The sequence below is a fragment of the Symphalangus syndactylus genome, chromosome 21, assembly GCF_028878055.3.
Source record: "Symphalangus syndactylus isolate Jambi chromosome 21, NHGRI_mSymSyn1-v2.1_pri, whole genome shotgun sequence".
In the NCBI taxonomy this organism is placed as follows: Eukaryota; Metazoa; Chordata; class Mammalia; order Primates; family Hylobatidae; genus Symphalangus; species Symphalangus syndactylus.
Window position 1 is genome coordinate 30,100,829 of NC_072443.2, and position 16,209 is coordinate 30,117,037.

Here is a 16,209-nt window from a genome sequence, read left to right on the forward strand (position 1 = left end):
CAACAGACACCAGGGCCTATCTTTGGCTAGATGGTAGAAGGGGGGAGAGGATCAGAAAAAATAGCTATTGAGTGCTAGACTTAGTACCGGGGTGAAAAATCATCTGTACAACAAACCCCTGTGACATGAATTCACCTGTATAACAAACCTACACATGTATTTGTAACCTAAAATAAAAGTTTAATAAAAAGGACTTTAGAGGCTACTGGCATGGAATATATGCTGTATGTAGGAAGGAGATCAATTTGGAGGGGAGGAGCAAAATGTTATGGTTTGAATGTGTTCCCAATGTTGGAAACTGAATCCTTAATGCAACCGTGTTGAAAGGTAGGACCTTTAGGAAGTTCTGTCCTCCTGAATGAGTTAATGCCATTATTGCAGGAGTGGGTTCCTTATCACCAGAGTGGCATCCTCATAAAGGGTGAGTTCAACCCTCTTCTCTCTGCATTGGCTCTCTTGTCCTTTCACCTTCCACAATGGAGTGATGCCACAAGAAGGCCCTCTGCTAGATGCATGCTCCTTGACTTTGGACCCTCCAGCCTCCAGAACTGTAGAAAATAAATCCCTATTTTGTATAAATTATCCAGTCTCAGGTATTCTGTTACAGCAGGATAAAACAGACTAAAACAAAGATGTATTTTCGTACAATAAATGTGTTATATAAACTTATTATTGGTGCACTATACATGATTGAAGCTGACTTTTGAAGACTAGATTAAAAATATTATGCTTAGCGTTGTTTCTATTGAAAAATATTCGTTTTTCATTCCAGACTGCTGATTTTAAAATGAATTATTAAGAACATTATCTTATTGCTTATACTTCCTTTTTAAAAGAATTAACTTATACTGTCTTTGACCCGACGGTAATTCTACTATAACCTGGGAACTGCAGGTTCTGAAGGGGATGACATCAGAATGGGTTTATGGTATTTACCGGTGGAACTATTTCTGTCTATATATTGAAAGAAACTGGGAGAGAGAGAGAGAGAGAGAGAGAGAGGAACCAAGGCAGAGCAATGCACACACTCACTGAAATCCTAGGAACATCAATTTTCAAAATGTACTGGTAAATATGAGTTATAAACATAGCCTACATCTTCAGCATCTGGAAATAATCTTCGGTTGTTATATACCCCTTATACATGTCATGATTTACAACTAAAATCTGAGTCTCACAGAGAGTTCACTACGTCCAAAGTGCTGGGAGCTTGAATTTTTCCCTGAAAAGCAATCATGCGTGTGGTTTACAGAACATCAAAGCCAAGAGAGTAGCACCATATAATAAGCTTTCTGTCAGTGTTCTCTGTATGTATCAAAGTCAGGTCAAGCATCCAACGTGTCCATTACTGGCAATGAGAAAGGAACACAAAATAAAACTTGCTACCACTTAAAGTTGTACTAGTGTGCATAGCCTGGTTAGGAAGTCAACACATCAAAAGGATCTAGCTTACCTTCTACACCAATAGCTATTTTTGTTACTTGAAACTATAGGAAGGCATAGTTTTTTTCTGTGAGTTATGATTTACAGATAGATTTCCTGGAGAATTAGAAAAAAAATGAACATCTGGGCAAGTGTACAGTGGGGAAAATGAAGGAGAATACATAATTGTTAGAACACTTCCACAACACAGGTTTTAAAAATGAGGGTAACTTTTTCATTAAGGGATGATAACCTTTTAGAGAACAACAAGATTGGTGAATAAATACAATCAATATTTAGTAGTCAGTAACTTTACTGTTGCTTAATATCTGGGAAAGATGGAGCATAAAGAGTAAAAAGTTTCAGGTCAGAGAAATAAATTCTCCTCTACCTTAATTTATCTTAATTTTAGAAATCATTCTACTGACATGAAATAGCCTTTCCAAAAAGATAAAGTAATATGTTAATTATCTCTGTTAATTTTAGAGGTTTTAATTTCAAACATAGGTACAGTCCAAAGATTAAGTTATAAAATATTTAACACATGTTATAGGGTGAGATGTTGTGAAGCGCTCAGTAGTAGGGGATATTATATTTTCCCTGAAGGTATTAGCACATTTGTTGCAGAGAAAGGAAATACATATAAAAAAAGTGTAAAAGAACAATAGAAGCCCAAGGTCCAATGCCACATTAAGGGACATGGACCCTAAAATTAAGAATTCAGCATAGACTGGAAAGTTCAGGAGTTCTTGGAAATGATGTAATTTGTAATTTTAATTTCTACAATTAAAAATATATAGAATCTCTATTGAAATAGTTTTTTAATTAATCAATTAGCCTTCTAGTGCATATTGAATGAGTACATACAATCATTATTCAAGATCAGATGAGCATGATTACAACTCACTCAGTGGTATATTCTTCAGTTGAACATTTTGGTTGCTGTGATGATTTTGACTGTTACAAAGCCTCAACTTGCTTTTATTCTTGATACAAATAGATAATAATAGAAATGTAAAATAGACCTTGAATTAAAGGCAGAAAGCATAAAGAGCTCAATGTGAAAAACAAGTGAATCTTAATTGACATGTGAAACTCTGATGAGAAAGAATCATCATATTCTTCATTTTTGTTTGTGCAGTCAACTTAAATGGATCCCATTACTTAATCTTGCTGGATCAGCGGGAAATTTAACATTAGTCGTTACTGCATCTTCTGCTCATCTCCACCACTGGCAGGTGTAGGTCTCAGGTTTTCACAAAGCACGATTGAGAAGGCCTCTCTAGTCTGCCCTTCTTGCTAGTTCATCTGAGGTGTTTATGTTCTGAGTCTTCTAATCAGTCAATTCATGTTAATATCTACCAGCTTTACTTCCACTGCCATACAGGTGTGCCCAGACACTCTGAGTGTTTTGAGACCTTGCGGCCTGGTCTCCAGCATCCTTAGGTGCACAGTGAAGACACTTCCCACTGGGTCTCAAAACCTTCCTGGGATGGTGCCATGCACATGTGTGGTCTTGCCCCTTCCGCTTATATCATAACCTCCTCTAGCTCTCAGGGCTATAATGAGAAAGAAAAATGGTACAACCTTTAAATTATTTTTACTTTCCTTTTCAAATCTTTTTTGAGGCAATAGCATAGGAGAGAGAATTTCACCATTTTATTTTATTTCAAATCAGCACATCTAGGAGAAACTGGTGGGGAGAAAGACATGAAGCAGGGATACTCAGCATACAGTAGCATTGCATATTTTGGCTGGGGTTAATTTCTAACAACATATGTGCTAGAAATCAAATAAAATTATCCTTGAAAGTCTACTTAATTTCCAATATAGAGTACAGTATCCATTACTTTGTATATTCAACTCTGTTCTAAAATGTTTATGTGTAAATAATAGAAACATTAGTAACATAAAAGCATTTGTGAATGGAATTTTATCATATAAACACACCATATATACCTGTATATATATGTATGTGTGTATACACACACACACACACACACACATACTTAGAGCCTCCTTCCAGCATATATACAAACATGTATACATATATGTCCATGTGCATATTTGCTTTCTGTTTTGGTTGTCCTTTCACTTACCCTCTACAACCTGGAAAGTTTAATTTATGTTGAATGAATGGGACTATCAGCCACCTTACAACCTAAGCTCAAAAGGAGGACTAGCTCCTTTGGTGATTTTAATTATTCTAAAATTATAAGCATTTCAGGCTGGGTATGGTGGCTCATGTCTGTAATCCCAGCACTTTGGGAGGCCAAGGCAGGCAGATCACCCAAGGTCAGGAATTCGAGACCAGCCTGGCCAAAATGGCAAAACTCTGTTTCTACTAAAAAATACCAAAATTAGCTGAGCACTGTGGTGTGTGCCTGTAGGCCCACCTACTTGGGAGGTTGAGGCAGGAGAATTGCTTGAACCAGGAGGCAGAGGTTGCAGTGAGCCGAGATCAGGCCACTGCACTTCAGCCTGGGTGAGAGAGTGAGACTGTCTCAAAAATAATAATAATAAAAATAATAAATAAATAAATTTGTAAATTATAAGCATTCCTTCTTCCGAATACTGATGAAGAACAGAAGAATCTGCTCACTCACAATGCCCGAGTCCTTTTCTGTAAGAATCAAGACCAGTGGTTAAGGTGAAATACAATGTCTTCTGGGTCAGTTCAGACAATTTTAATGGATTTGGACAACCCAATGAGGCTTATCTCATTCTGTGATTCATTTGGTAACTCGTATATTAAAATCCTTTTGTGCATAATCTCAGTTTGAGCGAGTGTGACATCATGCTGTAGCCACCATGGAGTGGAGGAACATTGAAATAGAAATATTTATATCAGAGGGGCCTATTACAGAAACAGAGTAAGCACTGATGAACTCTCTTGAATGCCAAGCTGAGAATTTTTTTCCCATGCAGTAAGATGTTACAATACGTTTCTATGAGATGACCACTAGGTGAAGAACAATTTGTTTGGTATTCTAATAGCAAAAAACCTGAAAAATAATTATAACAAAAGGTGACAATACCATGTCTCTGATAAGCTATCTTTCAGAAACAGTATTTTCATACATTAAGATGCCAGAAGATGAAATGTAGCCTATTTTTCAAGCTGAGAGAAAAATAAATGAAAATAGTATTTGGCATACACAGAAGATGTAGGGGGTATTATTCATAACCATGAAGAAAGTCATTGGTAGCTTGATGGGGATGGCATTGAATCTATAAATTACCTTGGGCAGCATGGCCATTTTCACAATATTGATTCTGCCTACCCATGAGCATGGAATGTTCTTCCATTTGTTTGTATCCTCTTTTATTTCATTGAACAGTGGTTTGTAGTTCTCCTTGAAGAGGTCCTTCACATCCCTTGTAAGTTGGATTCCTAGGTATTTTATTCTCTTTGAAGCAATTGTGAATGGGAGTTCACTCATGATTTGGCTCTCTGTTTGTCTGTGATTGGTGTACAAGAATGCTTGTGGTTTTTGAACATTGATTTTGTATCCTGAGACTTTGCTGAAGTTGCTAATCAGCTTAAGGAGATTTTGGGCTGAGACGATGGGGTTTTCTAGATATACAATCATGTCATCTGCAAACAGGGACAATTTGACTTCCTCTTTTCCTAATTGAATACCCTTTATTTCCTTCTTCTGCCTGATTGCCCTGGCCAGAACTTCCAGCACTATGTTGAATAGGAGTGGTGAGAGAGGGCATCCCTGTCTTGTGCCAGTTTTCAAAGGGAATGCTTCCAGGTTTTGCCCATTCAGGATGATATTGGCTGTGGGTTTGTCATAGATAGCTCTTATTATTTTGAGATACGTCCCATCAATACCTAATTTATTGAGAGTTTTTAGCATGAAGGGTTGTGAGAGGTTAAAGACATAGAGAATGTTGGGCTTAGTCTTATTAATTGCGATTATGTGGAGATAGAGCCTAGAACTGCAAACGTTAACAAGCTATTCAGGTGTTTTTTTTTGTTTTTTTTTTTCTGAACCTTACGTGTCTCAGACTACTGCAGAAATCAAGTGAGTGTATTGATTCTAACATGTTTTATTTTCTGAGTCATTTAGACTCCTTGAATTTCAATCTCCTATTCTGCAAAATAAGGAAAATTTTATCTGCAATAACTATATCATTTAGGGAATGACCTATATAGTTTAGGGGATGACTGAATCATATATAAAAAACACTTTCAAACTTAGAAGTGCCAGAAAAATGCATGTTGCTGTGGTTGTTGAAATCTTTATTACCATTATACCTCAATTCCTTCCTCAAAATTTGTATTTCTTCTTCTATGCTATGTAATGCATACTCTGTGGAAACTAGGTCTAATAGCCATTAATCTTTAAAAGGCTTAGAAGAATTTGTGTTCCAGTCAATGAAAAGCATTAAAGCTGGAAGGGATTTTAGTGTCTCTTTTCAACACATCTAATTCAATGTTTTACAGATGAAAATGTTGAGATCTAGAGATTTGAAATTATTCTGTTGAGTTTTTTTCATATTAGATAATCAAAGATGATTTTTTTTTAAAATAGAAGTATATCATATATTAGATATGCATCCATGAGTATATTCATTCTAAAATTCATTCGTTCTTTCGTTCCCACTCGCCAAACATGCCAAAAAAAATGTTTAATAGAGGACTTGGGTCAAAGTTCCAAGCCCTCTGGAATTTTGGTTCTGGGTGTGGTAAGCATAAAGAGGGTGAAAGCCTTCTGCTATCTGGGTTGAGTTTTTGGAGGGCTTAATCCCAAAGTCCTAGAGAGTTGACTTTTTTTTTGAGATACCCCAGATCTGTTTTTTACAGATATCCTAGGATTCAGCAAAAATAGCCCAATATAAATATTCAAGAAATCTGCCACACGTTGATAGAAAATTTTGGCAAATATGTAATCACAGATGGTACATATCACTGAATCTAAATAAAATCAATCATAGACTCAAAGGAAACACCTATGATTTAAGAAACTAGAATAATATAGACTTTCATTTTACATAAAAGCAAACTAAGGCCAAGAAATATTTTGTCCCCCAAAAGTTATAGATTATGGAAGAGTACCACCTTGATCTACTCATGCATAATGCAAATCAGCTTTCACTCTACAGGATGCTAATTTTAAAACAAGCCTTCCCTGCAAAGTAAACTCTCATATCCAATGTCAGCTTTGCAAAGAGAGTAGTTAACAGGCCGCTGAATATTCACTCTTCTAATGTGTATTACCAGACTGATAAAACATTGGAAGGCACCGAGAACAATCTGATATATTAGTATTCTGAGGCATAATTTTAATCTTAATTATGTTTATCCCTCGATCTTAACTCTAATCCTTAAAAAAATAGTCAAATTGCTTCAATTCCTATGTCCTCAGAGTTATGTAGTTTTAAGTGTCTGTTTTATGTATAACATACATTTTTAATATGAAAAATAGAAAGAAAGCTTATATTTTAACATTTTCCTTATTTCAGTCTTACACGATTATTATTATATCAAGTGACTTAAATTTCATGGGTGAAAATAGCTTTTACAGAGTTACTTTATGTTGCTTTCCATGAATATTTTTTATAACACAATGCACTACAAAGACCTGCTGTTAGTATGGTCACAAATAAAATATACAGTAGATTATTAAACAGTCAAAGAAGGACAATACATGAAGGCACTGCATATGGGAAATCAGCCAACATATAATATGTCAACTCTGCCAGTGGCCAACACATGAATAAAGACAAGTGTTGTTCACTAGGAGGAAAAGTAGTTTTGAATGATGACAATTGAGTAAAAATGCAATAATGCAAAAGCCTTTTTCCCAATAAGAAATAGATGTGATTTGTTATGCTTTTAAGCTTTAAAACTATTTTTAGCATACTGGAGAAAAATACATATATTTCAAAAATGAGGTTGATTATTCATCAAATGTATTTTCTGATATAAAAGTGCACACAAGGGCTTTTTTTCTGCAGTAGAGGAAAAACATTATGACTAGGATTGTACTTCATGCCTAAGGAAAAGTCTTTATTGCTAAATGAAGAATGAATGATGCTTGTTTTGTTGTTCATTACATTTTTAAAGTGAAATTAAATAATATTTATAATAATAAACTCTTCATATGAAAGACTATAAGATAGAGCTTATTTTATGTGTTATATGAAAAATCACATACATGGTCAAGATAAAAATTGTTCAAAGTATTAATAACAAGGTATCATCCCATGTCTTTCTTTTTTCTCCTTTTTATTCCTTTCTCATCCTCTTGTGCATATGCAATTATGCCTATTCATTTTAGATGTTTATATGATACACAATTAATAAGTTATTTTCAAAAGTCTGTACTCAGGCATTAAAGCCCAATTAACAGGATCGTATGTGAGATCTTTTATCTGTCTACCAAAGATCATTTTTCCACTTCCTTCCTGTATAATTATTAAAATTAAGAAATACAAATATTCTGAAACTTTAAAAATATATGAAGCTGTATATAAACTAGGAGCATACCTAAATTGCACAAATGCCAGAATACAGGCATAGCAGATTTAATCTTCTAGCAACATTATTTTAGGAAACTACATTTAATGTCAAAATATATTACTCAAGAAAAATAAGATAAAAATGAACATTTAAAGACTTTCTTATGAAATTCTCCCTGAAACCAATGGAGCAAAAAGCTTGCTTTGATTCGCATTTGACTCCAATAGCTTAAACACTGTTCATTAAACCACATTTAATATATTATTCCATTAAGTCTCTGACATAAAGGAGTTTACATTGAGTTAGGGAATTGAGATACACTACTAAATAATATACAGGAATGAAGTAATAATAAAAGTATTGCAACAAGTACATGTACAACTGCTAAATACCGATTGGTGACTTCAAGGGAGAAGCTATTCTCCTTGGGCAATCACCTCCTGAGGAGTCTTTTTGGAGGTGCAACTTAGCCAGGAACTTGAACTATAAGGCTGGAAGAAAGGTTAGGAAAGTACAAAGGGAACAGATTGGGCAAAGGGTGCAATATGAAGGAGTATTGATGGTAGTCATTTGATTACAGTAATTAAAAAGCAATGAGGCACATATAGTTGAAAAGATCCAAATTTGGGCAGGAATGAGATTGATTAGTACAGTGCCTGATCAATGCTTGAGGAATTGAACTGATTTGATTATTTTACCCTAAACTTGCATTTTGCACTCAAGTGAAACATGAAGCTAGAGAGCTCCCAGACATTTTTGTTGTTGTTTTTCCTCCTTACTGGGGCTGCGCTATGCCATGGCTACAGGATATAGTGGTGACTTTCAGCTATTACAACTATGCTTCCTCCTAGTAAATGTTCTGCTTCTCTTCTTCACAATTCAAGAGGTAATCCCAGTGCCATCTGCATTATTCAGAGGGAGATTATATATTTTTTGTACCAGGTGACCAGCACAGCCTTGTCCTTGCGATTTGTCATGCGTTTTCCCCTTCAATACTTGATCTCCATTGCCCTGAAGCCCCAGCTCCCTGAACACAAAGCCTATCTTTAAAGTGAACACAAATGACATGTTAATGATTCGTAGAAACACAAAGCAGGCGGTTAATGACCATAGTTGAAATTAAGGACTTCATTTTCATCAGCTCAGCAGGGTTTGAAACATCCAGAGAAAGCTCAGGAATGAGGCCTTGCTAATGCACCTGCTTCCAGGCATGAGGGCAGCTTAACATTAACTTTCAGTCAATGATCCATAGCTCTCTTGAGGGAACTTACCATTCTTCAATTCACTGGGACGTGCTGCTCCCTACCCGCTTCCTATTACTTGGATACCAGCTGGGAGCCTGATACCCAGTTAGGTTTTCATTTATGAGATGCTTGGATGATAACAGAAGCCAGAGTCAAGTAAAGATTTTTATTCATATCTGTGAGGTGATTATAGCCTGCTTCAGAAAGGGATGACTAGTAATTTGGACAGGGAGATGGTACCTTTGTATTTGCTCCTTCTCCTACCTCCCCAGATATATTTTCTTCCTAATGGAATCTTGACTATACTACCCCACTCTTGAAACTATCCAATGGCTTACTGTTGCTCTAGGGATAGAGACTAAGTTTCTTAACATGGTCTATAGTCTCCTGCCTGGCCTGACCCCAGCTGACAGCACTGATATCAACTCATATTGAAATTTACTCTACTCTCTGTTCTTCTCTCAGTTTCTTTCTTTCAGAAACTCCAGGGTACCTTTCTTGGCCCTGCCACAAGATTTTATACTTGTTGCTACAGTTTTCCAAAATGCTCTTGCCCGTTCTTCAGATAACTTACACTTATCCTCAGGAAAGCTCTTCTCTGATCTCTCTACTTAGGTCAAATAAAATGCCTCCTTTAGATATAATCATAGCATCATAAAACTCGGTTATATTTATTAATGTAATTTTTTAGTGACTATTCTTCATCTAGATGGAAAGTTCTGTGGAATCAGAGAAAGTCAGTATTGTTCATCTTGGATATCCAATTACCTGGCACATTGACCAGCAAATAGAGGACACACTAAATATTTATGAAATATAAGGATATTTAGGACAAATAAAATTACAAAAATGAAAAGCACCACATATGTGTGTATGTACATAAACACACACATACACACATATATAGTACTTTTACAATTAGAGGACTATAGAACACATCAAAGAATGTTAGAACATGAGAATGAGACACTAGACTATAAAAGATAGTAGGTCTTTCAGAAAAGAGATTGAAAAGCCAAAAGAATGAGAACCGAGTCAAAAGAAAAACATAGCAATTAAAACCAGGATCACAGTAAAAAATTATTTTAAATTGCTTACATTGATCATATAGCCTACAATTTACACAAAACCTGATACATTCTTATAGATTATTAAATTGCACTGTCAAAGCTAAATCTATGACATGGAAATATCATTGTGACACAAAGACTAAATGTGTTGCATGCCTGAAGATCACCTTTTAAAGAATATGTTAGCTTTCTCTGACAGAGGAGAGTAAAATTATGCTTTCCTGACTCTTAATAAATATAATAATTATTTCTACCTAAAATTAATAAGTGTTCTTACAGGTAGATAAGCCACCAATACCACAGGTGATGATAATTCAAGGTTACAATAAAAATCTTTTTCTTTTTTTTCCCCAGTGAAAGACCCATGACAGCTGTCTACTAGCATACAGCAGGTATGTGCTGCATCTCAAATACCCCTGTTTCACTTTCTTCCTACTCACCAAGGACAAATTTAATTTGTGGGCCCTGCCCTCATCACCATTAAGCTGACATGAATAAGAGGACCCATTTCAAATTGATTTTAAGTTTTCAAAAAATGAAAGCATGTAAAATATACTGCAAAAAGTTTGACTTCAGAACACTGCTTCACACCAACAATACTTAGTATTGTCTGGCTCTGTGTCCCCACCTGAATCTCATCTCAAATTGTAATCCCTACATGTTGAGTGATGGACCTGGTGGAGGTGATTGGATCATGGGGGTGTGTTTCCCCCATGCTATTCTCAGGATAGAGAGTGACTTCTCACGAAAACTGATGGTTTAAAAGTGTTTGGTATGTCCCTCCTCCCTCTCTCTCCTGCTGCCACGTAAGATGCGCCTTGCTTCCCCTTCACCTCCCACCATGATTGTAAGTTTCCTGAGGCCTCCCCAGTCATGCAGAACTGTGAGTCAATTAAACCTCTTTCCTTTATATATTACCCGAGTGTGAAAATGGACTAATGCAATAGTTAATATATATATTTTGTGTGTGTGTGAAGTTTTTTTTTATTATTATACTTTAAGTTTTAGGGTATATGTGCACAACGTGCAGGTTAGTTACATATGTATGCATGTGCCATGTTGGTGTGCTGCACCCAACAACTTGTCATTTAACATTAGGTATATCTCCTAATGCTATCCCTCCCCCCTCCCCTCACCCCACAACAGGCCCCGGTGTGTGATGTTCCCCTTCCTGTTTCCATGTGTTCTCATTGTTCAACTTCCACCTATGAGTGAGAACATGTGGTGTTTGGTTTTTTGTCCTTGCGATAGTTTGCTGAGAATGATGGTTTCCAGCTTTATCCATGTCCCTGCAAAGGACATGAACTCATCCTTTTTTATGGCTGCATGGTATTCCATGTTGTATATTTGCCACATGTTCTTAATCCAGTCTATCATTGTGGGGCATTTGGCTTGGTTCCAAGTCTTGCTATTGTGAATAGTGCTGCAATAAACATACATGTGCATGTGTCTTCATAGCAGCATGATTTACAGTCCTTTGGGTATATACCCAGTAATGGGATGGCTGGGTCAAATGGTATTTCTAGTTCAAGATCCCTGAGGAATCGCCACACTGACTTCCACAATGGTTGAACTAGTTTACAGTCCCACCAACAGTGTAAAAGTGCTCCTATTTCTCCGCATCCTCTCCAGCACTTGTTGTTTCCTGACTTTTTAATGATGGCCATTCTAACTGGTGTGAGATGGTATCTCATTGTGGTTTTGATTTGCATTTCTCTGATGTCCAGCGATGATGAGCATTTTTTCATGTGTCTTTTGGCTGCATAAATGTCTTCTTTTGAGAAGTGTCTGTTCATATCCTTCGCCCACTTTTTTACCAAGGCATGAGAACTATGTGATGAATGCACAAGCCTCAGTAGCCGATTCGATCAACTGGAAGAAAGGGTATCAGTGACGAAAGGTGAAATGAATGAAATGAAGCAAGAAGTTTAGAGAAAAAAGAATAAAAAGAAGTGAACAAAGCCTCCAAGAAATAGGGGACTATGTGAAAAGACCAAATCTACGTCTAATTGGTGTACCTGAAAGTGATAGGGGGAATGGAACCAAGTTGGAAAACACTCTGCAGGATATTATCCAGGAGAACGTCCCCAATCTGGCAAGGCAGGCCAACATTCAGATTCAGGAAATTACAGACAACACCACAAAGATACTCCTCGAGAAGAGCAACCTCAAGACACATAATTGTCAGATTCACCAAAGTTGAAATGATGGAAAAAATGTTAAGGGCAGCCAGAGAGAAAGGTCGGGTTACCCACAAAGGGAAGCCCATCAGACCAACAGCTGATCTCTCTACAGACACTCTACAAGCCAGAAGAGAGTGGGGGCTGATATTTAACATTCTTAAAGAAAAGAATTTTCAACCCAGAATTTCATATCCAGCCAAACTAAGCTTCATAAGTGAAGGAGAAATAAAATACTTTACAGATAAGCAAATGCTGAGTGATTTTGTCACCACCGGGCCTGCCCTAAAAGAGCTCCTGAAGGAAGCACTAAACATGGAAAGAAACAACCGGTACCAGCCACTGCAAAAACATGCCAAATTGTAAAGACCATCAAGGCTAGGAAGAAACTGCGTCAACTAACGAGCAAAATAACCAGCTAACATCACAATGACAGGATCAGATTCACACATAACAATATTAACCTTAAATGTAAATGGGCTAAATGCTCCAATTAAAAGACACAGACTGGCAAATTGGATAAAAAGTCAAGACCCATCAGTGTGCTGTATTCAGGAAACCCACTCATGTGCAGAGACACACATAGGCTCAAAATAAATGGATGGAGGAAGATCTACCAAGCAAATGGAAAACAAAAAAAGGCAGGGACTGCAATCCTAGTCTCTGATAAAACAGACTTTAAACTAACAGATCAAAAGAGACAAAGAAGGCCATTACATAATGGTAAAGGGATCCATTCAACAAGAAGAGCTAACTATCCTAAATATATATGCACCCAATACAGGAGCACCCAGATTCATAAGGCAAGTCCTTAGAGACCTAGACTCCCACACAATAATAATGGGAGACTTTAACACCCCACTGTCAACATTAGACAGATCAACGAGACAGAAAGTTAACAAGGATATCCAGGAATTGAACTCAGCTCTGCACCAAGTGGATCTAATAGACATCTGCAGAACTCTCCACCCCAAATCAACAGAATATACATTCTTTTCAGCACCACACCGCACTTATTCCAAAATTGACCACTTAGTTGGAAGTAAAGCTCTCCTCGGCAAATGTAAAAGAACAGAAATTATAACAAACTGTCTCTCAGACCACAGTGCAATCAAACTAGAACTCAGGATTAAGAAACTCACTCAAAACCACTTAACTACATGGAAACTGAACAACCTGCTCCTGAATGACTACTGGGTACATAACGAAATGAAGGCAGAAATAAAGATGTTCTTTGAAACCAATGAGAGCAAAGACACAACATACCAGAATCTCTGGGACACATTCAAAGCAGTGTGTAGAGGGAAATTTATAATACTTAATATTTTTAAAAGTCAAATCATTTTCTACGTATTCATTTAATATAAATAGGCAGTTAACAGAATAGGAAAATCACCATGAAAATCTGTGTTCTGCAGTATCATTTACTTTATTTTCACAACATACTATGTATACATGAATAGTGTGGTTTGGATGTGTGTCCCCTCCAAATCTCATGTTGCAATATGATTCCCAATATTGCAGGTGAGGTCTGGTTGGAGGTGATTGGATCATGGGCGTGGATTCCTCATGAATAACTAAGCACCATTCCGTTGGTAATAACTGAGTTCTCACTCACTTAGATCTGATTGTTTAAGAGTCTGGGACCTCTCTCTTCTCTCTCTTGTTCCCTTCACCATGTGATATGCTGTCTTCCCTTCCCTTCTGCCATGATTGTAAGCCTCCTGAGGCCCTCACCAGAAGCAGATGTTGGAACCATGCTAGTACAGCCTGCAGAACTGTGAGCAAATTCAACCTCTTTTTTATAAATTTCCCAGTCTCAAGTATTTTTGTATAGCAATGCAAGAGCACATTGACACAGATAGGCATTTATATGAATGTTAATAAACATGAAAAGACTATTCGATTTTTTATGGTGAAATCAAGTTACATTTACCAAATAAAAACAAATATTTCTACTGATAAATTTTAATAAAGCTTAATGACTCCTTGTATCAATTTTTGGGATACATGTGTAGTTCTGATTGATATATAGAACCACATTTGCCATAAAACAAATATACAAAAATCATTGATTGTGGTTTTTTCAATTTTGAGAATTACTCAGGTTACTAGAATGGTAAATTAGAGTTTAGAAACAGGAAACCTTAAAACATATTTTTTTCTTTAAACCCAATTACCTAACTACACTTTGAGTTCCCCACGTATAGGGCCTTATTTATTTTCATGTTCCATCTCTGAATGAAATAACTGATGCTAGGAGCTGTAACAAATAACATCAAAATTTCAGGAGCTTTGCAGAATAAAAGTTCCCTTCTTGCCCACAAATTAATCCAGTGCAGATATTACTGGAAAGGCAGATGCTTGGGTGACATTGCAGGGTGTGTTTCCCCTAAGTGGTGACTCAGAGATGCAGTTCTTGATGCCATATCACCTTTAAATGACCTTTCAGATTGCTGCAAAAATAGAAGACAGAGTAAAAAGTTTTGTGTGTGAGATTTTCATAAACCATATCTGGAAGTGGCATATATTGCTTCTACTGGCCAGAAGTGAGTTACAGAGCCCCATATAAATGCAAGGAGTTTGAAAAATGTTTAGTTCTGTTCCTTGGCATAGAAGAGAAAAACAATAGTCTCTGAAATACCCAACATAGAGTAACAGCATAACAATTGCTTGACTTATATATACCTAACCGAGATGATGTGGAAAATATAGAGAAGAAAAGTGTGTTTTATCACTCTCAATAAAAGAATTTATAATATAATTAGGGAACAGACATCTGTGAAACAATGTGTGAACAAAGCAATACAGTATATGCCAGTGCATCATTGCACTAACTGACATAGTTAAAAGTCAAGTTGTATAGTACAAACCACTAGAGGCAGGACAGTATCCAATTATGTGTTATTATTGTTTTGTAATACACCATTAGTAAATGAAATAGAAATTTGACTTGAGAGATTTTTCTGGATAGATGTTGTTGGAAAAGTCTTCTGAAGAAGCAAGAACTTGAGGTGAGCCTTGAGGAATAGCTGAGTCATAGATGTTAGTGGGGTTGGTTGAATGAGCTAGAACAGGAGATATGGGTGAGATAGAATTGACAAAAGCCTTGATATGTCAATCTGGTGGCCTGTGTTGGTTTATAGGATTAGTATTAGAAATAATAGAAAATAAATCTAAACAGGCCAAGATGGGTTGAGAGGGCATTAGAAATTGAGAGCCTTCCAATCAGAAAGAAATGTTGAAACTCAATACAAGAGGTTACAATGAGCCATTATAAATTTATAAGCACATTTACAAGACTGACATAATGAGAAGATAAATTTAGCAGTGGAGTTCTGTATAGTGTGCCAGTGATACAGATTTGATTGGCAGATTGGGGTGAGAGGAGAGCTTTAGAAGTCATCATTCAAAGATGAGATTTGATGAGGAATAACCTTCTTAATGATTTTGTTGGATACACAGACTAATTAGCCTGTGGAAATTTTTTCCTCCCAAGGGTGCACTGACTTTGGACACCAGAAAGTATCACCATGTACCTTTTTTGACTGTATTAGTTATCTATTGCTTTGTAACAACCTCAAACTTAAAGATTAGAACAAATGTAATTATCTCACGCTGTTTTTGATATCTCTAGCCACACTCAAATTTTTGTGTTAAGAATTTGAAAGCAATTTACCTGGGTGTTTGTACCTTGGTTTCTCTCCTGGTGTTGGATTCAAGCTGTTGGCTATGACTGCACCCATCTGGAAACTTAATTTGGGCTAGAGGATTGGATTAAAAGATGGCTTGCTCACATGGCTGCTGGTTGGAGACCT

The 16,209-nt window shown here is 36.5% G+C and overlaps 1 long non-coding RNA gene across 2 annotated transcripts in view; it reads left to right on the top strand.

Moving 5' to 3' along the window:
- Positions 1-16,209, top strand: part of LOC129471585 (uncharacterized) — a 264,013-nt gene that overhangs the window by 113,062 nt on the left and 134,742 nt on the right. The window contains exon 3 of one of the 2 annotated variants that reach the window (XR_010118625.1): positions 10,566-10,603. The exons of the other annotated variant lie outside the window; for it this stretch is intronic. This is a non-coding gene — a long non-coding RNA (uncharacterized lncRNA). The remainder of the gene's footprint in view (positions 1-10,565; positions 10,604-16,209) is intronic. 2 annotated transcript variants of the gene reach the window in all.